General features: G+C 42.3%; 1 long non-coding RNA gene across 1 annotated transcript in view; it reads right to left on the bottom strand.

The window, feature by feature from the left end:
* Positions 1-13762, bottom strand: part of LOC146558821 (uncharacterized) — a 28529-nt gene extending 14767 nt beyond the window's left edge. Inside the window, exons 1-2 of the long non-coding RNA XR_014888594.1 lie at positions 13531-13762; positions 2058-2158 (exon numbers count right to left, since the gene is read on the bottom strand). This is a non-coding gene — a long non-coding RNA (uncharacterized LOC146558821). The remainder of the gene's footprint in view (positions 1-2057; positions 2159-13530) is intronic.
* Positions 13763-22232: the final 8470 nt, after the last annotated feature.

The raw sequence follows: 22232 nt of genomic DNA, 5'->3' as shown, positions 1-22232 counted from the left end.
ATTGGTGACGGGGTGTCTATGGTTTTAAAAAAAGAGCAAGTTGTTTTGAGGAGTTCTTTGTGTGGATAAAAATGGTCCCATTTTCGACACTTGTCTGTTAGGCTTTCATGGTCGCCTCCGACGCAGTGTGTCCAAGCCCCTCACCTCCCCGCACCGCTGCAAACTATTGTCCATCATGTGTTGATTATTTTGCGTGAGTGTGAAACTGACAATTACTCGCTCTGTCCCAGAGTCCTGCGTTGAATCAATATGACATGACGGAGTGACTCATTTGGCCGTCATTCTCTCGTTCATATATTTGAAATATGAAACCTTGTGACACACTGTGGCAGCCCACCTCCTTATACACAAATGGACACTGACAGAGAACCATGCTGGTGCTTGTCCTGCGGCTTTTAAAGCCAGCTTAGATAGACTCGGCTGCTCCTGAAAGGTCCTATTCCACAGAAGCAGAGGGCAGACACACTTGGTAGGAAAGAAAAAAAGAAAGAGGGGGGGGGGGGTAGTGGCATGTCTGGATATTTGCTTAAAACATCCTTCACCTTTTTCCTCTCTTTCTTCCTTGCATCATTTGACCAGTAACCTAAAACAATGGCGTTTCCCTCAAAATCCCAGATGGTTAATGCGTAGCACATCCATCAGAAGAATAATGTTCCTTCTTGAAACAGCTTCAAAACCACTTCCATTTTAAAGCACTTTGTTCTGGTCCAGCTGGAGTGATTTGGACAGACATGTAAAAAGTAAGGAAGCGCAATAATTACAACTGATTACTGTTGGAATTCCGACAACCACTTGGAGGAAAGCTTCCCATTTATTTAAACCAACGCTCTACCCCCCTTAACTATTCGAACTAATAGCTTTCAAAATTATCCTCATCAGCATATCCTGTCCTTTAAAATGGTGGTGGTTGTAGAAAATAGATCAGGTCAGAGCAGCAGTGCGAACTCGAATGGAAGAGCTACACAAGTGACACAATTCAACAAGGAAAGAACCAAAAGGAGTTAGGAGAAATAGGTAAGAGCAACTAAGAGAGAGAGATCAGAGAGAAGGTGGATCAGGCTGACGTGAAATGAAGTGAAGCATTCTGAATTGAATTTTTTGCCTTTTGTAAGGAACCTTTTTGATAGGTAATGTTAAAATACTGGAAGACAATTCACACATTGCTATTGTAAAGTCTGGGTGGAAGACTGATGTAGAAGAGAAGAGAGAGTCTCATCAGAAGAGAGGATGGCAAGAACTGAGAAAAACAACATTTTCTTTTTCCTCTCGGCGCCTCTCCTCTCTAACCATCCCCCTATCTGTGCATGGTGGCAGCCATTCTGTCCATGACTGCATGGTGGAAAATGATTTAGTGCTGCCTTCAGCCTCACACAGAGAGGGTGAGAAGATTACTCTCCGAGAGGCTGCTCACTTCGGGAACAGCTGAAACGCAGTTAAGACGGCGAAGGTGGCATCCCTGAAAAGAGGACTGTTTAGTCTAATGGCCGCTGAAGAGAAAGAGTCAAATCTGCACGGCGTGAAATGGAAATGCGGCGCAAGAGGCTTTGTAATTCCACGAAACCTTTCTTCAGTGCGGATCGAAATGGTTCCTTCATACAAATAGACATTGATTTTTAAATAGTTGTAGAATTTTAAGAAAATACTTTTTTTTTTACTATTAATAGGTACAAACAACATTTTCAGGAAGTTTCTACTTTTCTGAGAGATTCATTCCTAAAATAAATATCAGTATACACAGATGTGCTGGTGGGTTTCTCATCAGCAGAGAGCAACGATCATTAGAGGAAAAAAAGATAAAGACGGGAATGAAGATCGGGAGGCAGTTGATGACTCAGACAGGATGATGTGTTCTTCAAATGGTGGCTGGGGTCTGACACCAGGGACACATGCACGCACATACATACATACAACAGACACATTCAAACAACTCACAAAAACATGCAAACATCAAACTCACCCCAGGTGCACAGCTGACTCAGGCAACTGAATGAAAAGGTAACAGATACAAAGACAAGACAATATATAACCCCCCTCCAGAGTAAACTGAGCTCCCTTACCTCTTTCACTTGTCTTTTTTGCTCCTCTACCCGCTCCTTCACTCTGCATCGATGGCTAACGCTGTGAGCACCCCTCTTCTCGTTCCAGCTCTTTTCCCGACCTGACGGAGCAAAAGAAGAAAAACAAAGTGCATACGAACAGTTAAGAAACTGTTTCACTGGAATGGAGCCTACTCAAAAAAAATCCCAAAACCCATAAATAAATAAAACTCTCCACAAAGCAGACGGGCCTTATGGAGTACCAGCTTTCGCGTGTAATTGAGTTATCTGTAACCATTTTCTTACTCATGGCATACAGCGAATTTAAAGAACAAGATAAGTGATTAGAAATCGGTTCAGTTCACGACCTAAAAACTGCAAGTGTTTGAAGTCGAGATATGTTTTGTGATGTGGAATTCCAAAGTGTTGAGTAACCGAACAAAAGAAAAACCCAGAAGAAAAGAGATATACTGAACTCAGCAGAAAGATCAGTGCAAATGGAAATGAGGTTCAAGTTGGGGTCAGGAAACACTGACTGGCAACCAGTGGAAGAGAAGAGCCATGCAATGATGATGACAATGACGATCGTTTTAGCCACTAACAGTTTGTCTAACTTTGTCTATTTCATCTTTCCTCTCCTCGGCTTGACTTGTTTGACCTGCAATTGTTACATTTAGATTTTTTTAAGCTGTACTACTTATACAAGCATTGTAAAAAAAAAAAATCTGTTTGCGTGCATGTGTGTGATGAAATTGCTAACAGCTGTGACAGCCACTATTGTGCACATGCACACACTCTTTTCTGCATCTCATTTGTAGCATGCAGCTGCACAGATAAAACATGAGGGTTAAGCAAATATTGTACAATAGCCAGAAAACAATGCACCCCCATCCCTCCCCTATCACACTCTCTCTCACTCACTCACACACAAACACACACAGCTAAGATTGTGCCAAATGTGTGTGTAGAAAAAAAAAGACTGGCACTGCTTGTCCTCTTTATTACTGTGAACAGAGCAGACACCCCTGCTCCCCTCCCATTCATTTTAATCTCTTTTCTTAATGATAAACCTCCTCAGTCACACTCTCTCTCTCCGTCTGTACCCCTCCAACCACACCCCTCCAGTCTGGTGTCGGCTCTCTAGTATGGCAGTAACAGTGCTCCTTTGTTTGTCCTCCTCCCCTCTTCTCTTTTTGCCCCCTCACCCTGACCTGAATGATGCTGGTTGGCCGGGATGGAGGCATGCCTCAACAGGAACGCCAGGGAAGAGAAAGGGGAGGGAGCGAAGGCGGATAAGCGCAGGTTTGGGAAGGGGGGGGGGGACGTAAATAAAAAATTTTGTAGGGGCCTGACAGTCATTTGCTCTTATTTATCTGTCCATTTGGCATTGCAGAAGAGACCATTTGTGAGAAAAAAGGAAGGTTGGCTGGAAGGGACCACACCCTCAGTGAATCCACCAATCCCAATTTACAGAAAGCCTTTACAAAAGGTCTATTTCTGGTTTGAACAGTGAGGCTAATTTTAAAACACAAAGTAAAAATAGAAAAGAGAAGTTGTGATCTTTATTTCTACTCTGAATGAACCAATGCTTGCGGGTAAGAAGAAAAACGGCTCTGTTCCTTGGCTTTTGCATTTATGCGGCTAAGAAATAATGCGCATGATATTCCAACAGGGCATTTTTAAAAATAGCCTCTAAGTACACAATGCGCAATTTCTCATTTATGCAAAGAAAATAGTGGCCCTGCCCAGTGAGGTTAGTTGAGACATAATTTTAGCCGTTTCATTCTGGTACCACTGCTGGAGCTGCAAACCCAGTTTCCTAATAGCATAAATACTGCTCTTGTAATGGTGCCTGGGGGATGTCTCATTTGGAAGTGAGGGAGACAGCACAGTAGAGCAGTACCTTTTACACTTAGCCAAAAACCCACATGTGCGCACACACACACACAGGCTGTGGATCATTAACCCCAACTAATCTACAAACATTATGTTTATAGAAAACGCCTTTCCAGCTTAGGCGACCGGCACAGCCAAGCCACGTTAATTCATTGAGCGAGTGTGTGTGAGCGAATTTGTGTGTGGCGTATCTGTGAGCTATAATGACAAGTGTGTCATGTCTCTCAGTATGCATGTGTGTCACGGCCGCCTGTGTCTACGGTGTCTGCTGTGACAGACACAGAGAGAACATGACAGAGACAGCAAAAGTGCGTGCTAATGTGTGCGTACGAGCGCCTGTGCGCGTGCACTTGTGTGGCGTGACTATGCCAGTGATGCAGCTCACAGCCTTGATCTAGGCTCCTGCCTCTCTCCGACACCCGCTGCGCCTGCTTCATTAATCAATAGGACAGATGAAGACAGACTCCTGCTGCGCTGTGAGGGAAAACGGTAGCTTGCGTGCGCAAGCGTCGTGTGTTTGTGTGTGTGCAAATTTCAGCATGTAAGAAAGCTGGAATGCCCTCGGGTAGAACGTGGCAGACATGATGCAAACCTTCAAGGCTTCCTGCCCACATAGAGATCATCAACACTGGATTTGCCTTCTTCTACCTCCAATGGGAAAAAAAAGTTAGAGGGAAGGAAATAAACAAAGGAGTTATTACATTTGTTTTTGTGTAAGCATTATTCTAATAAATTGCATTATTTTCTCATCACTTCAAGAGCCTGGAGGGATATCTGATTTTGGAGGTCTAACATGTATGTCAGATTACACAGAATAAATAGCAGCTTTTTGGTATCACAACTCTTCTCCCTCATCTTCAGGGGGATACAGGAGGAGCGCCAAAGAAAATCTCCCTATTGGTCAGTTTGAGCCCTAGATAATAGTTACACACAAACACATAACTGCTCAGAAACACACACCTTAATTGCCACTGTTGTGTTTATTTACACCCTGTTATAGATATAAAAAATCTTTATGCAAAATGGGTTTAATACACCTTAAGGTGCAGTCAAATAAAGTGTAAAATGTTCAAGCTTCCAAAATCAGGTTAGGCAGATTTTTAAGCTTTTTTTTCTGTCAAATGCACACAAACGGAAGAGATGCCTAAAACTGCCACTTGTGTAAAGCTTGCATTGGCTAAAGTGATCAAGAACAGCTTGCTGGGTGTCATCAAAACTCCTGATGCATTTACTCATCTGCAGAGCAGGAAGGTACACTCTTACAACGTGCACATTTGAAGCAACGTTAAGTTGTCATGTGATTAGTCATTGCAGGGTCCCGTGTTGAGTCAGACCGAGTTGCAGGCTTTACGTTAGAAAACCAAAACGTTTCCCACAGTCAGCATGATTGCTTTTGTTCAATGTTGAGCATCTTCTGTCACTCTATTAAGATACAGTAGATTTGTACAACCATTCATATCAGTTTACTACTGAACCATACAACTATATATATTGCAGAACATTATGTTATGGTAGAAAGCTGTCTGGAAATAATAACTCTTAATCACAAGACCAGTGTTTTGCATCAATTTCACATTTTCTAACAAAGTCATTATCAATGAAATTTGAAAAAGTAATTGTGTACAAATAGCAGGAAGCTAGATTTGAGTTTATTTTGGTACTGGGAATGAGGAATGCGTGTCATTTCCTGGTGCTCCAAATGGCCAAATGACTTGAATGCAAAGCCACAGAGGCCATTTCTCCCACAGCGCCCAAATCCTGCAGAGCTGTTATCAGTCATTGGGACGTTTTGTCTCCTCAGTATACAGCAAGGCCATTTTGTTTGTTTTCAATGTAACTTGTGATATTTGGCTGGGACTCAGTGCCCTCTATGTTAGTCATTGTGCTGAGATGAATGAATCTTTCTTCCAAATTTCATACAGAGATGCACTGTGTGAAACCATAGAGACACCTTTGAGACCACTAAACTGGTCTCCAGATTATGTGTGTAGCCACCAAACAATAGGACTGTTTGTATGAACAGCTATGAAGCGAGTGTTAAGCCTCGATTCAAAGGAAATTCTGCTAATGCTTTTAGACATAACACAGATTGCTTTTTTATGAATCGAGACTTTTCAATTTATCTTTTTCGAATACCGCAAATTCTAAAAGTTACCGAAACAACAGCGTCAACTAGGCTTGCATCAGCTCTCCTTCATCTCTCAGTTGGCTTTTCAAGAAACCACACATAAAATCAAGATTAAGAGTGGTGGGGAAAAGGGAAAAAAAGCATAACACCTTATTGTTCAAATTAGTAGGGGCAAAAAAAAAGCCGTAAAGAGTTTTTTCCGAACCGTGCACCACTTTAACATAGCAATTTTTTTCCCTTTTTATCTTCAGTGACTCATAACAAAGCCAACTGTTTACTCATAACAATATGCTTCTAACTGATAATATTCTGAGAATATCCTCGTAGTCCCTTTATATCTATGTCTTGCAAGTCATTTACAGAAATACATTAAAAATGCGTTATGTAAGTAAAGAACGGAGGGGGGAAAAAATCTGACGCAGCAGCTGTTATGAAGTGGTTTTATATCAGTATTTGGGTGAATTGTGGATTTTTGTCCATAAAGTAAGCATAAAATTGTATATTAAGAAAAAAAAACAACTAATGGGAGAAATAGTAAGTTGACTTTTGTCAACACTGAAAAAAAGAAGATGAATTCCAGTGTCACGTCCTAACCCAATACGCCCTGATTGCACAGGCACATTGTGCGTTTGACATTGCACGTCTGACACTCAGACAAAGAAGCCGATAGAGGCCTCAAGGGGGCAGATGACAAACACTACTAAACCATGGCCAGACACGACCCCCACCCGCCTCCATCACCACAACAAACGCACGGTATAGACAAACTTATTCAGAGTATATTAGGGAGGTGAAGGGGGCCAGGCTCTCAGGGACTCTCTTCACTTGGCTGTCCTAATCGTCTGAGACAACCCTCCAGAGACAGACCTTCCCGCCCACAAACCCAACTCCCCCCTCCCAAGGCATGAACCCAGACACATCCAGGAGCGTTTACAAGGGCAGGCAGCCATGACGTGGGGAAGCTGACCAAAATGAACAGCCCCACTGGGAGCTGTAGTTTAATTGTCCATCTTCTTCTTGGTCCAAATTAAACAAGCTCATGCACATTCAAGTATCCATCCACATGTGTGCCGCCCACCTCCACTACCGCGCTTTTAACAGACTGGCACGTTCCATAGAGCATGCCATTGACGCAGAGTGATGAGCGAGACCCCATTGTCTCGTTATATTGTCTTCAATTAGGGAGGAGATGATGGGAGACAATGAGAGGAGCATTTGTAATCATGAGCCTCCCAAACTCAAGCTGGGAAACAGAACTTCATTATGCCCAATGGTCCCTCGTGGACAATAAAACGCAAGAATTGCGTGGTTCATCCTCACAAAGTTTGTAAGCATAAATGGCTCGAAGAGAAGTGAGTCACCAGGAAATGCTGCAGGGAGGTGGGTTGGGGATGGGGAGGGGGGTTCTGAAACTGAAGACAAACAGGGGCAGAAGCCAGTCATCTTTTATGACTGCAAGTGAACAACAAATTCCAAAGAAATGACACGCTTCATCTAGTTACATCTGCTGCACACTTACCTTTCTCATGAAAGTTTACTACCATCTTATTCAAACTGAAAAGTCTTAAAAGTGAGACTGTGAAGTGTTTTAGATAAAGAGCATCTGTGGCGTGAGTACAGGGGGGGAAAGGGCTTTGATAATACTGTAAGAACAAGAAACTCATTGCTTTTCCAAGTTAGTTTTTCCAGGGATTAATTTACAGGCGTAGAGTGTGTAGCCATGATGTCTTTTCATCTTCACTACATAAATTTTGTGCAAGCTTAGCTCTGAGAACAGAAGCTCTGGCAGCTACGGTGTCAGCTCAGAGCCATCTGTAGAAATGAGACTTCTTAAAGAAAGAGAAAGAGAAACTCGAGAGCGCATTATCTGCATTTACCTGGAGAGCGTTCAGCTGAGAAATGACTGTAACCCGACATGTTGCCGGCTTTGTAGCTCACCATGTCATTTTTTTTTAAAAATCACGTTCCACCGTGGCTGTTGGGCTTTGATAGAACCATCCAACCGGACAAATACCGCTTTCATAAAATTGTGCAAATGATTTCTTTCAACTGGGATTGTGGAGGTATTGTGCCCCGCTCCGCCACCCCACACCCTGCCTATCCTCTCTCCTCGTGGCACAAAGAGCTAATCTGAGACGAACACTCGCACCAGCTCTGACACACTGTCATCGGAAAACAGCCGTGATTATATATTCTTTAAATCATGTAAGTGAAGCATGAGGTAAAAAGCCATCAGCCAATGGAGGACAATAGCGGAGTTGCAGCAATAACTGCGTAGTTTCTCCCGAACATCCAGCACTGGGATTAAACACTGGGTCCCTATTTACTCATCTTTACCTATGGCCTTTCTTTCACAATTACAATATCTTAGAGACGCCAGAAAGATCCTAAAACATTTTGATTTTGCCCATTTGCAGATGGAATCAGTCTGCAATGGGTGCCGGTGGCAGGGATATTCGTCATCTCAAGCTGCCCAGGGGCCAAACATCCCATCCTGCAAGGCCCCATTCCCTTATCTGATTCCAGCAGACTGGTCGAGATGATGGCCATGCCAGCCAGAGCCTTTGGTTTCTTTTTTTTTTAATAACATCCCTCTGCTTTCACACTGCTTTATTGATCACCAACAGACCTCATTTTGTCCCTGTGCTTGGAGAAGGCTCTATTTGTAATGTGATCGCCCAGATGAAAATAGTAGAATGGTGGACAGATACTAATCCTCTTTTCCTCCCAGTCTCCAGCATCATCTTTAGTGATTTTTGCGGCTCGCCCCTGTCAAGACTCTCATTGCCTGAAGCCAAGAAGACACCACTCACACCGTTTTGTTTTTTCCCCTCCAAAAGATAAGAGATTGGGGGTACAATTGACAACATTTGCTCAGCTATGTGTAAATGGGTTCAAATAAAATTAAACACGTACAACAAAAGCAGCCACCTCAGATTCTACAGCACTGATTTTCACTTCACAATCAAGAAACAGACTCAGACTTGACACATTCCTCCATATTGAACATCATAACGCAACAGCACAGAGTAGGGAGCGTCTGCCTTGTCACTTCACCCAGACGGTAGCTGGAAGTATGTAAATTGGTTCGTTAACCTTACAGTGTTGTAACCAGTGGGCCATGCAAAGGGCTTGCTCCATGCTGGTTTTCTTGTATTTTATTAACGCCCATTAATAATAACAGGAAACTTTCGCTAATGGCCCGAGGTGGTTGCTGCGGTGTTATCAAACACTGCAGTAATTATACATGACATCCCTCTGATTAACACTCTTGTGATTATTATTACATCACGTCGAATCATCTTGGCTCCCGTTTTCTTAGTTATAACACATTTTACAAGAGGAGAAAGAAAGATGGGCTCTAGCTACCCCCCTCCCATCCTGGTTGTAACTTTAACCCCTGACAATAGAATGGCATGAAGAAAAAGAAGCTTGGGGGGGGTGGAAAGGTGAAAAGGGATCCACATTTTCATATGGCTTCTCCCCCAGTGCTTGCAGAGTGTGTGAAAAATTAGTTTGCAGTGTGTGCATGAGCTGCCAGCAGTGAGGGCTTGCACCTGGTGCAGGCGGGAGTATGCGAGGGGCCAAGGGTCACCTCACGGGTTAAACAGGATTGAAGTTCTCCTCTTCCCAAGAAGGGCCAGACGACCCCTGCGGCTGCATCGCATAACACGGGCCTTTCACACCGCTTCCTTCCCTTTTCTTTCTCCCCCCTTCCCCTCCTGGTCGCCTCCCTTTTTCTGCTGTAGAAAAGCACAGTAATCCATAACCCACTCAACTATCAGCAGCTCAATTATCCCTCCCGTTCACCCATTTTCTCCCCTCAGATGGAGATTCGAAAACAATTAACCTCTTCGCAACTCGGGACTTTTCCCAGGAAAGGGGACGCCGGTAATTGAATGACTCCGCCATTTTTGACTGTGACTTCACTCCTTCACACATAAAGGTGGTTACCGAAAACTCTGTGGCTTTGTGGTTCTCCGGCGTCATTGTCAGGTAAGGTGCTCAAGCAGGATTTAACTAAATCATTTGATAATGTTTACATAATACTCCTTTCACCTACTTGGAGCTTAATAGATTTCCATCAGTCGTGATCCTCATGTTGATATGTCGAGGAAATTGTACCCCCGTGAAGAATCTTAAATAATAATTATTCATATGTCAATAAATCATTGTTTGGTGGGCAGTACAACTGTGTAACCTGACACAAATGCGCCATCTACAAGCTATAGTGCATCCTCCTGCATCCAGAGCCTTCAATAAAATGTTCTCTTCTCCCCTTTCATTACAAAGGGCCTCCTATTCATCTCCAGGTAGACAGCTTCAAAACGAGGGCGGGAAGAACAGCCTGTTGCACCCATTGAGCTTTTTATTACTTCCCTCTTCAAAAAGGCTGGTGGCGAAAGAAGAGGCAACCTCAATCTTCTTGATTCCACAATACACAGTCGGCTTTCAGAAAACACACACACAGACAAGTAGCAGGATTTCAGCTGAAAACTGTGTGTACATTTTACAGGCACTTGCTCCTCAAAATGTCACATTTGGGGAGATTACATTGCTCTTAGAGCCAGTCCAGCTTCTAAAAGGGATAATGTTCTCACAAACAACTTCATCAAAAATGGGAAAAACAACTCAAAAGTGCCGCATTCAACCACAATCTCCACTGATGCCCAACAAAGACTTCAACCAGCCATTTTCCATAAAGCGAGCTAGCTCATTATCCAGTTATAAGCCGCGCCATATAATCCCTAACCACCGCACATCGACAAAACAAAGACGTGCAAAAGGAAGACACTTCCATAAATGACTGTGTCAAAGATATAGAGATATTGATGGACATTATGATGGACATTATGGACAATGCCAGACATCCTCTGCACACGGCCATAAACAACCAGAAGAGTCTGTTCAGTGACAGGTTGCTTCTCCCCAAGACAAGAACTAACAGACTTAAAAACTCCTTTGTCCCACACGCCATCAGACTGTTTAACTCCTCCCTGGAGGGGAGAGGGAGGGGAAACAGGAGGACAAAGGAGGGGGGGACAACTAAGCTGTAGTGCCTCTTCACCTCACTGTGCAATACCTTGTGCAATACTTTTTGTAAATAGTCAACAGTGCAATAGACTCAATACTTGAAATGTGCAATTCACTTGTATTTTTATTTTTATTTTTATTCCTATTTATTCTATTTATCCCCTTCGTATATTTTATTTATATTGTCTCTGTATTTATATATATGTGTGTGTGTGTGTGTGTGTGTGTGTATTATATATATATATATATATATATAATATTCTGTAACTCTGTAACTTCTGTCGGTGCTGTGCTTTTTTGGAAATCGAATTTCCCAGAGGAACCCACCCGAGGGATTAATAAAGTTCTATCTAATCTAATCTAATCTAATCTATTGAAATATCTTCCACCAACTTCTAATTGGAGTTGTGCATTTCATGTTGCTAGACTTCAGATGCTACCTCGTCATAACCTCGGTGACTAGACAACCGAGTCAGCAGAACTGAAACCATGAACAACGTCTCGCAGCCTCGTCTGAAGCCCTTGAGATGGTAAAAATAGAATAATCATGCAGAAATTATATGTTATGTTTGTTGTTTTAACATCAAAGGACCCAGTTCCTGTTCATTAATAATAAATCTTGCTTTGCATCAGAATTCCTCTGGGTGATACAGGAAAAACAGCGATCGAGCGCAATCGATGTAATGAATTTTAAAAGAGCCAGGTGATATAACTTATTTGAACTTAAACTTCCGGATGTTCACCAATCAACATAGCCGAAATCTTGCTCCTTATATACATAGGTGCATAGCTAAAGACACACACACACACACACACACACACACACACATATATAATAGAACACAGAAAAAGTCTTTGATGTCTCCTTAGCGCGGAGACTGCAACTCCGTTAGTCACCCACAGTCAATCCAATATCCATATATGCTACACAGTGACAGCAGCAAAAAACCAACATAACTCCAGCCACACACACACACAGACACCAACGCAAACTCTCAAACATAGCGTGAGCTGATTGTGGATGAGGAGCAAGCAAAAGAAGCGCCAGCAGAAGAAGAAAAAAAAGGAGGAGGAGAAAAAGAAGAAAACCTAAACACCGCTGGCTGTGCTCCAGACAGACTGGAACTTCTCTTGATCATTATGTCTAGCCTTCAGGTGTCTGGGGTCGGACCAACTGTAGGCAATAGTTAGTTTGAGGTTGGTGGAGGGTAGGGGATGGAGGGGGGGGATAACACAGCAGCCAGACAAAGAGGGCTGCCTACATACCACCAGCATCAAGGAAGGGAGGGCGGGAGGCAAGGGAGGGAAGCAGGGAGAAGAGAAGAGGAGGGTTATAAAAATTTGATTAGACGATCCTTTGCTGAAGCGACTTTCTGTGTCGGTTTGCTTTTCTTTCTTTCTTTCTTTTTTTTTCTTCCTCTGCCAGTTCCCCTCCCTTCTGGTACTCCACAGCGCTACCTTAGAGAACGGGGCAGACAGATTTTTATAGGTCCTAATTAAAGCCATCTGAAACCTTTTGAAAACATCAAATGGCCCCGGTCCCCTACTCTCTCCCTCCCTTCCCCTGCCTTGGCGTAAAGCACAAAAAACAATCTGAAGGCACCTTTTTGGGTTTTTTTTTTTTTTTGCTTTGACTCCTGCCTGTACATAAATTTTGCACCCCACCTGACCCCAGCACCCCTAATTTCCAATCAATAAAAGGGTTCAATGAGTGATGTGACCTCAGAATGTGAAATTCAATTTGCTGGAATTTAAGTAGAAAAAGCCTCTTCAATAATTATTTACCTTTTTTTAAGTACTTTTTAAAATAATTTTTCTTTGTTTAATCACATTTGAACAGACAAAACACGTTACTGAAGATCCACCCTTATCCTGCCCCGCGGGCTGAAGTGAAGTGCAGCGCTGTTTCAGTGCGCTTCAAGTACTCCATTTATTTCTGCTGCTGCTCTCCCTCCCCTCTCTCACCCCCGATTGTCCTCATTGAGTCGTGCGGACCGGTTGCACAGTCTGTCTGCCTGCCTGCCCGGGGTCAGCGGGTTTACCCTGTGCTTTTTATCTATATTTCATGCTATGGCCCTGCACTGAGACAGCCCCACATTCACAATGAGCAAATTCACAGACTGCGCAAAGAACGTCAAAAGAGGAGAAATATAAGCGAAGTCAAACACCATCCGAGCATCAGGTAAAGTCAAATAAGACTATGAAGTGGTTTAAAAAATATGTATTTAATTCTGCTTGGAAACCAAAAGAAAGGGACAGAAAGAAAACGGCGCAAAAGTGGCACATGCAATCGCAAATCCTAAAAACAACAAAAATTTAATCAAGAAAAAGCAAAGTCGGCTACAAACAGAAAATAAAATAGTTTCAGGATTGTTATCATCGTATTTTTTTTTAAAGCGAATAGAAGACGGGAAGTAAAATTTTGTCGATACTTACAATTCATTTCTATAACTTCTGGGCGTTATTGTCTTGCCCCTGTGACTCTGCGTTTTGGAGACGGCCAAGTGTGCTCCTCAGACAAAGCCAGGGGTCATTCTCGTCGACGGGATGTGACAGCGTCATCGGATGGCAGTGAAGTTTGCATAACACAACACCTGGTGCGTCCCGCCGAGGACGGCGAACGTCCGATTCCGCCGGTGTCAGGTCTTCAGTGATGCCTGCACTCGCTGGGATTGAGCGCTGAGAGGACAGGGAGCGCACAGAAAGGCGTCATGTGAGCCTGTGTTCGAGGCGCCCATTGGCCAGCCAGGGATAAGTATGATAAGGGGAGTGCGTGCGCCATTGGCCCAGGACGAGAGCGGAGGCGCCTCCTCGCTTGGCCGTGCGCAAGAATGTGAGTGCGGCTCAGTGTTCATAATTTTCAGCGGGAGGGGTTGGAAGACAGAGAGGGTGGGGGGCGCATAAGTAACAAATTGTTCTTAAGATTTTTGTCATAGAAGGGAGGGGAAACGCACACATTCTGTTTCGTCGTTATATAAAAGTGGAATGTATGAAAATGTGTGGCGAGCCTACACGTCAGCTTTCTTTCTTTTCTTTTTTTCTTTTTTTTTGAGTGGTCGTCAACTAGCACATTAACCGAGGGCGAAAATGTAACACGAAGTTGTCTTCATAGTGACGACAGGTAAGAAAGCAACATGACTGCCAAAGTCACCAACAGGGAGCTGTTTTCACTGGATCTGGATGTTTCCAGATATCACATCACTTATTTCTCATGATTTTATCACATTTTGATGTGATATCCATATAACCCCCACCAGATGCAAGAACAGCAGCGCAATACAGAATCAAATTTGTATCCCTGTAATCTGAATTAGTTGCATAAATTTGTGGATAATTTCCTGCATAACAAAGTGCTGCACATTCACGAGGAATTTCATTCATCATTACTTAACAAAGTCAATACTGTTCCGGCTGAAATGCCACAAATGTTCTGACGCAAATATTAAAAAGTGAAAAAAGAATAGGATCAAATAGAGTTCAGCAAGGCCCCACATTGATGTTCAACACCGCAGAAACCCCAAAATGAATCTTCACTCTCACTTTCCTAAAAAGTAAACTATTATTTAAGACACCTGGAGCTAATTGATGCAAAAAATGCTATAAGAGCACAAAGGTCCTCTATTACTTTCTCCTACGTGTATGGACACAAAGGCGGTGTGATATGTTTTACATATTTATGTTGTTCTGCCCCGTTCTTCATTTCTACATTGATTTTCTACACAGCTGGACTTCAAGGAGGGCAACGGGACATAAAAGAGCATCCTCTCAGCCTCCCTCTCTGGTTCTGTGGAGACAGAAGGAACTGGAGATTCTGTATGGGTGGGAAATAGAGCGCGTGTAATCTGGAGCACGCATCTTCCCCCTGCTCAGGCTGCGGCATTAAATCGATATTCCGCAAAGCTTTCTCTTGTTTTCACATTCACTTGACTGCAACCGTGATGCGCCGCGAGGGTCGAGCAGCCGCTCCCTGATTTTTGTGGCACTTGTGCCCCCCTTCGCCTGCCACCGCCCCCCCCCCCCCCCTTTTTTTTTTCTTCCTCTTCCACCTTCACTTCACTTCACTCCACAGCAGACACCCTCATTTGGATGGCTCCAAGGCGATGCACCCATTCCATTTGTCTCTTGTGTTAACAGGAGGCGGCAGAAATAAGGCAGTGCGCTATCTCTATACAGAGCATTATCTCCGGCTTGCTCCTCCAGCACCATGAAACAATGATTATTAACTGCTTGAGAAGCATGCTTAGGGATTTCAAGGCTTGTTGCCACACTTAGGGAACATGAAGTGTATTGCACAACGCACCCCATGCACAAGATTTTTTATTTTTTTTGCCTGAAAATAATGCTTCCTCTTTTCTTGATATTTGTGAGTACTTTCAGAAGCTACTGGCTTGCCCGAAACCCCCGGCGGGAAGAGTAGTAAGTATGGCTAACGGCATTATGATCGGACGTGTGACAGGAGCATTTTCACAAGAAACCAGCCTAGCACTTCCTTTTCAAGATTTAAAAGCCTGTTGTGCAGCGTCATCCTGCTGTAAGATAGTGGTTATGCATTCATACACTCAAGTGTTCACACACACACACACTCTCCATCATTATAAAAGCAAAGCCCTGCCTCTGCAAAATGGGTCATACACTGCAGTCACTTTATCTCAGCAAATGTATTGTGCCTGCGTGAGTGTGTGAGTGGTAGGCATGCGCATGTGTGATCACACATCAAAGGCAAGACTCCCAATATTAAAGCACGGGTGTCTTTGCTGAAACAGGACTTGAGCGTGTCAAACCGTTGAATGTTTTCAGCACTTTTGAGCTCGTGCGATATAGTTAGCCAGGAGAGCCAAAATGAATTTTTCCTTTAATACCTTCAAACGGCCAAAAGGAGGGTGCTCGCGCTCTAAAATAATCTACAGAAGCATCATATTTATTCTACCTTAGTCCACTCTGTGTCATACGTGAATACAGTTTCAGCCCAATGTAAGATTCCTTCTGAATACAGGGGGGAAAATAAAAGCCTTGGTTCAAGATACACTGTCAGGCTAATACAGAGACCCACATTTGCAGATATATACCCACTGTGGAATGAATTTTCGCTGTGGGGTTCAAAGCTGTGCCAGTCAAAGAGGGAAGACAGCTCCGTGCCGCCGTCTTATAGACCCATCACTGTGCGAGCTAATCTGCGGCATGTTCTGGCCCTATATTTAGACCAATGTTTTGTGAACACTTAGCATAATTCAGTGAGACGAAAGGAGCTTTTCAAAGCTGTTAACCTCATCTCTTTAAAACTCATTTGGAGTTTTTCAGCTGCGCATTCCAACACACCTGTTCTCCTCTTTGTAGACCTGTAAATACTCTCTGGTTTAGTGAGGAAATAGTTCAGCATAATTGGCGGTGATGGTGCAGTGTGACAATGAGAGCACGCCACAAATGTGAGGAGGTGATTTATTCATTCAGCTGCTCGTGAGAGAATGGGTGTTGAGTGAAATCGGCTCCAGAAACAGTGCAAAAATGTGCCGTCGTTCCCTTCATAGAGCATCGCTCGATGTCTGCAGTCATCGTCTTTACTGTACTCGTCACATAATTTGACATCTCAATAATCACGTCCTTATAAATTTAGAGGAAGTAATATTTCAGAGATAACACAGCACCTTGATTTCATTTGGTCCCATTTATTATACAGAAAGTAGCTGATTTCAGACTGCGTGAAAGTGTGTGCGTGTGTGTGCGTACCAAATGCTCTAAACGGGTCCAGGTGGGCCAGTGGGAGATGGTCATACTCAAAGCCTTTACCTCCATCTGCTGTGTGGCCTGCACAAGCTCGCACATTTCCACACAAACACACAGATGAGATAGACTGTCTGGTTCAAAAGCCCATCCCTTAAGCATTAAACGCTATATGCTTTGGCCACAGAAGCGTGCCACACTGGGGTCCTGCATGGCATCTGCCTCCCAGCTCCCAGAGCCAAGGCGTGGGGCCGAGGGAGGGGCCTGGGGAAGAGATAAGCTCTTCCTCCCCTGGTCACTGCTACGCCATGGGAACCGGACAGGCCTGGAGCCTCAGCTGAGCACCGCTGATAATATCCACATGAGTGTACATGCACGTGTGTGTGTGTGTGTGTGTGTGGTTACATGAATGGTTGCTGATGAGATGGGGTTGAGGGGTTGCATGTGCGTGTGTTTGTGTTTGTGGGTAGGTTAGGTGCATGCATGGATGCACACACTTACATTTTTTTTAAAAAATAGTCAAATATCACGACTGAGACAAAAATGCCCATCCATGAAATATTAAAAGTTTTGCAGTTTCATGCCAGTTGTTCACAGAAGTGTGTAAAGATATGCATCCTCCAGAGGAATGCATTTGTTTTAAACAATATGTATAAAAAAAACCAAATCAATTGCCGTTCTGCAAAAATGCATGGAAATAAGAATTTTAATGTCAAGCTGACTCGACATTAAAGCAAACACGTGTTTCTTAAGTGTCTGAAAATGAGTGACAATATGCTTGCAAGCCACTCTTCCTCACTTAAGTGTTGATATTCTCACAAAAACCTGCACAAGAAACAAATGAAATTATCCACTTTACAGATTGCTCTACTTCATTTTGGGATATGAAATTTTAAGACAAACTAAATAAGAATCCGCTGGTAGGCAGAGGAAGACAAAGCTCATAATAAGTACAGTACATTTCATTAGAGCGAGTGCTGTAATGACAATGACATGAAGCAATGCCGCTCTTACAATAGTGCTCATTGTATTTTTTTTCCCCATTCTGTGCCCACATTTACAATGTAAGATTAATTGCTTTGCTGCTAACTGCAAATCAGTCTGCCCCTGTTCTAATTCGTTGTTTATTTAACATGAGTGTAATCTAGTCTTTTGTAAAATGACAGAAATGGTTCCTCTTTGTTCAGCCGCACTGACCTTATCATTTTAACTTGTCATATCAGAATGCTCATTTACTCATCGCGTTAACAGTCGCCTCACGTAACGAGGCAGTCGGGCAAATTCAATTAATTTGGGGCTGCTTTTAATCGTGTTGATGTTTCAAATAACAGCGCATGACAAAAAGGTCTGGATCATGATAGAAACACTAATTGTTTAAACAAAATAAAGGGGATGATAGGATAGTGTAAAATGTATCAAAAGTTAAACCTGCTTGAATTTATTAAGGTAATATTATGCATCAAGATGAGGCCCATGGAATAGTCTCGTGCAGTATGTATATTTGTTTAAACCACCTAAATGATATGTTAAATGTACTGTGCCTATCATTTTAAGCTAATATAATAATTACCTCAATGATTTTCAGAAGGAATGATTAGGTAGTGCAAATTAAAACTGCTGCTTTTAATGGACATTTTTGATATTATTTTATAAAACTATTTGAGTACATAGGACCTCTTTACAAAGCCAAAGAGAAAAAACAAGCAGAGAGATGTCTCCTTGATATTTATTAAACATTGCTCTTCTTTTTTTTTAATCATTTCATCATTAGTGAAATATGGCTGATGAACACTGAACTGCCGGCACGTTGATTGCTTTTAGCAATTCTTTGATGTCATTTAATTACAACGTCTCTGGTGTAAGTCCAACCAAAGGCATTTCGTGTCATCCTATAGATTTCTGTTGTTCGCCGTTGCTGCTTTCCTTCCAGCTGCCCCGATGAATGTGACATATTTATCTAACCACTCATTACTGTTCATGATTGTTGACGTGTCTGATCTGTGAGAGAGTAATCTGTACTGTTAAGAATCAGAGTCTGAAGTAGTTATCAACTATAAGATGCAAGATGAACGTAGATGTTTCTAGTATTTAATAAAGTTATGTTTTGCAGTCTGGTTGGAAGACCCGCCATACTAAATGAAGAACAGCGAACATGGTGAAACATAAAATGCCTTGTCATGTGTGTAACCCTCTGAGGACTAGCATGTGTTTTGACAGGGGGAGGAAGAGAGAGAGAGCAAAAGAGAGACATAGACAGAGAGAACTATCCAGAGATCCAGGTCAGCTGTGAGGCCTCAGCTGGAGTGCAGGGCTACACCTGTCAGCGCCCAGGGCCCCTCTCTCTATCTCGCTGTCTTCTTTCTGTCTCTCTCTTTCTGTCCAGCTGGACTCTCAACCCCCCACCCAGTCTCCACCTCCCAGATCCAGGCCACTTCAGCCCAGCCATGCATGGACATCTCTGGGAATTCATTCCGGATGCTTCCTGTTCATTGCATCCACTCCTCCCTCTCTCTCCCTCTCTTTTCGTTCTCATTTTGTCCTTTTACTCCTCCTTTTGCTATCTACCTCATAACACATCTCTATTTTCTCACGCACTTGATTTTTACTTAAACAGCACAACCAACTAAATCCCAACCACGCAGAACATGGTTCACTAAAACATTAGCAGTCTAAAACATTTCAACTACTATTGCCTGACCTGAATTTGTAGGAAAAGTCATAGTTTTTGGTTTATCCTGTGTGTTTGGCAGGAGTGAGCACTTTTTTTTTCAAAGATGGTGGCACAAATATCCAAAGTTTTCATTGTAAAGTTTTAGAGGGAACCACTAAGGAGCACAACACATTCGCACCACTCCTTTCTCCCGCTGTGCATCCAAAGCCTCTTTTCTACACAGTCAGCAGCAGCAGCTGGAAGCATTAAAAATGTTGGTACAAGCATCCTTTCTATTCTGATGTGACTGTAGCCTATTTTCCCAAAGTGTGCATGTACTGTAAAATTAAGTCCATACCATTTCTGCACTCTTTACCGTCAGCTGAGAAAGTTTATATTATGTATATTTCATCATATTGTCTGTTTAAACTAAAATAAAATAAAAACAATGCAACAAGTTCAGTCTGAGTTTAGACACTAAATAGCAGCAAACTAATTAAAAAACTTAATCCATGCTTGGTTATATTCTTATATAAACTGTGCATTATACTATTTTATACAGGAGTTGTCAGAAAGGAGTACAACTTTGAAAAAAAAAATCATACACTTCCAGTAATCCAAGGTAAACAGGAAGTCAGATGACCACTTGTAAAACCAAATAAGGTATGCAGAAGAGCTTTTTTTTAAAACTGATGTTCAGCAGAAGACCACACTGGGATCAACTCCTGTGAGCCAAGAACAGGAAACAGAGGCCACAACATGTACAGGCTTATCAAAACTGGAAAATGGAAGATGAGAAAACTGTTGTGCGGTCTGATGAGTCATGTTTTGTTGCTGTGGGATTTAGATGGTAGGGTCAGAATTTGACATGAAGAACAAGAACGAGCTTTGTAACAGTTCAGGATAGTGGTGGGGATGTTTTCACAACAGACTGAGTGTTTTCGCTTACTATATCCATCCTTTAATGAGGACAGTGATAGCTTCCAGCAGGATAACTCACCATATCACAAATGTCAAATCGTCTTAAGCCCCTTTCTGGAACATGACGATGCCTTCACTGTACTCGAATGGATCTCTCATTGCAATCGAGCACCTTTGGGATGTGGTGGTCTGAGAGATTCCACCCCACGCCATCGTAGAGTTCATGGATGTGTAGCTAAAAAATGTAAGGGGCCCTAGCAAAATATACGAAAAAAAAAAATCACAATGTAATTTTAATTATCCTGTTAAGCAATAATAAAGTTCAGTCTGCAAATTCTAATTCAAGATCAGCACTAAGAGTCTTCAGTCCAATCAAGTTGACTATGTTTGTAAAAATGAAAGAAGCAACTTTATTCTCTATAGGCTGTAAAAGTCATTCAGAAATGCCGGAATTTTAATATGCTCACCATTTTTTATAGCTATCAGGCAAATTGGCTAGATTATGTCATTATAAATCTTAGCTTTTAAATATATATCCATTTGTTGTCTCATGTAGTTTCTGAGAAGCATTAGTAGTGAGCCCATATTTGGGGTCATTATAAACTCAAAACAGGATCACTTGGATAACTTTGATTGCTTCCGATCATTACAGAGTGTATTATTTGCTACACTAAACAGAATTACAAAAATGGCAATTTCTCTCTGCTTGAAGCTACGACACATTTCTTTGTTAATAGCTTCAACTGCAATAAGAATGCCTAAAAGGATACTGAGAACACAACATGAAAGAATGACAATGGCTGTGGATTTGTTCGAGAATAATCGCAGTCAACTGTACAGCCAACCTGTTTTAGAGTGTAAAGAATATAAACTTGGACATGGTTTAATATTCTACTGGTTTTTTTTCACGGTTACAATCGATTTTCAGATAACTGGTTTGCCAACAGCGCTAAAAATAAAATACCTGTCAGCCGCTGGCCGGCTCTTGTAAACTGTTACATTGGTATTTTTCTCTTGGATACCTGTAAGGTGCAGGTGAAAAGCTCAATAAATCTGCCATTTAACCTTACTGAAACTCCATTTTGTCCCGCAGCAAGATGAAGCTGAAAGTTGAATAACAGTAAGCTTATTCTCTTGCTGCACTCACATCACATCCTATCCTACACGCCAGCTAATGAATTATTCAACTGTTTGTACCTGTGAGGCAAGCAGACTCTGTTAAGGGCTGCCCCGGTATGATCTATAATTAAATATAATGCAACATGAAAGTGCATAAGACATGAGACTAGGATTTGGACAAGTCACTCAGACTTTCCACCTTGTTATCCATTTTGTGTATGTCCATATGCTGACTAAAGCTGTTTTTATTTTTTAGCAAGCTCTTTGATTTAAGTTTTTCAGCCTTGTGCAAACTGGAATGCTTTGCTCTCATTCGCTCGGTTACTGTCTTACGTCACTTTCTTCTGTCAGCAGTTGACATTTAAGAGCAATAATATCATGTCACATTTGATTAAGCTATTATTGTCTTACACTGTACAGTTCACAATGAATAGGGTCCCTGTATCCTGCAGTATGTTTGTTTTGCTTTCACTGGCAGTTCAATCATTAAACCTTTTAAAGCTCACACTCAGAAATAATCCTGCTGTGCATTTTGAAATTTTGCCCATAACAAAACCATTCACGGTCTCTCTGTATTGACCGTTTGGGGTATGTGAATCCCAGCAGCAATCCACTTTTCCCCAGAAAGCGCTCAACTCTCCTGAAGGAGAAGCAAACAATTACTTAAACTTCAACTGCACAGGAATGGGTATTCATCTTCAAGTTTAAGATAGATGACTTCTTTATTTTA

Source organism: Mchenga conophoros, linkage group LG15 (genome assembly GCF_057382185.1).
Source record: "Mchenga conophoros isolate Kocher_MC1m ecotype Shallow Benthic linkage group LG15, M_conophoros_male_GT1.1, whole genome shotgun sequence".
In the NCBI taxonomy this organism is placed as follows: Eukaryota; Metazoa; Chordata; class Actinopteri; order Cichliformes; family Cichlidae; genus Mchenga; species Mchenga conophoros.
Note: the sequence above shows the minus strand (reverse complement) of the source record. Positions and strands in the feature narration are given on the sequence as shown.